We start from the raw sequence: 1732 nt of genomic DNA on the forward strand, positions 1-1732 counted from the left end.
CCTGGACGGATTCACGACCACTTCTGAAGCGTTCATGCCACTTGTAAACGGTTGTTTTCTTTAGAGCATCACTGCCGAAATAGTTTCCCAACATTTCCAAGGTTTTCGCACCATTGAATCCATTTTTAACGCAAAATTTAATACAAACTCGTTGTTGCAAATTCAACTCCATTTTTAAAACTGTAAAAAATCGAAAACACGTGCAGAGGTAGATGTACTCAAGACGACGTAACTTTTACAAATGTCAAGCTATGGCGATAAAATTTGGTGGAAATGTCAATGATAGATGTGGCAACCTAACCAAAAAAAACAGAACTCAAATCAACTGACTCAGAGCATCACTTGGTGGTAATTCCGGGAACTTTTTGATCAAGGTGGTAATATGATTGTGTTACAATACAGTAATAGTGATATGAATAAAATTACAAGTAAAATGCAAATATAATTTATTTCATTTCGTTAAAGCCCTAACAAAGATGATAATTACGAAAAAAAATTGTTTACAAAGAGATTTTTTACACCATGCACTAATGCCGCCGCAAATATTGCACGTTGTTTTTGAATGTTTTTTAAAACAAAAATCTACAGGTGTATTAAAGTTTTCTGGTTTAAAATCTAAATAACCACTTTTATATCATCCATATTTAAATAAATTTCTAAATCTTGGTGACAAATGTGTTAATGATTGTAATTTTAAAATAGAATCTCTTGAATGAAATTTAACTTTTAATTCTAAAAGCATGAATAAATGTTCAAAAAATATTTCATAAAATTCTTTCGTAATCGAAAACCGAGAGTGGCCGAAATTATTAATTCGACGCCGATTCGATGAGTTATTTCTCGCTGGATTAGCAATCTTTTGTATCTATGGTCACATGTATCTTTGTAAAATTAATTTGATTGTGAAATTAGTTTGATTGTGGTCCTAACTTCAGAATGTGACAGTGTAGGTTTTAAAAGACCTAAACACCGGAATTGTTTTGTCACATACGGGCGTGAGATCGAAGTATTTATGTTGCAATATAGCTTCATGTTGATTCTGATACTCGTATTTCTGTTAGTTTTATCATTTTCTCGTCTTCAAGAATGTATGGTACAGATAATATGTACGAGTATATAGAGGCGATAATTCTCTGAAAATGATATTTTGTAGAAAATATCTTTTGTCATGGTTAAATTTGTATTTAACCGTGTAAAAGTGTTAACTAGTAGAAGTATACAAAAGTGGTGAAGTATATTGAAGTGGTGAAGTATAGTATTATACATAAATAAAATTTATATAAAGTTAAATAAAAAAATTTATTTTGTAAACAAAAATTAAAAATTATTGTTATCATTGATTTATTATTGTAAAAAAATGTTTTCTCTTTTTTTTATAGTTTCGACGATATTTGTTTAGACAGAAAATAATATTTCTCTTTAAACGTGCTTGTGAGAATGTAGTTACACAAATTCCCTTATTTTAGTCTAGAATGCAATATATTAGAAGCTCATTAAAATCGAAAACACTTCCGTGCATTTCCTTGTTAGAATTAAGAGGTATGAATAATATTTATTTTTAGGCGCAATATATCATTATTTATAATTATGTAATAATAAGTTATATCATTATGAAATTATTATTATTTGATCATTTTTTAGTAACGTAACAAAATTAATTATGATACGAGAGAATAACATTAATCCATAATATGCAAAAATTTTTATAACATTGATGGCTATAATAACATAT

Source organism: Mycetomoellerius zeteki, unplaced genomic scaffold, assembly GCF_001594055.1.
Source record: "Mycetomoellerius zeteki isolate Tzet28-1 unplaced genomic scaffold, Tzet1.0 scaffold415, whole genome shotgun sequence".
NCBI classification, from domain to species: domain Eukaryota; kingdom Metazoa; phylum Arthropoda; class Insecta; order Hymenoptera; family Formicidae; genus Mycetomoellerius; species Mycetomoellerius zeteki.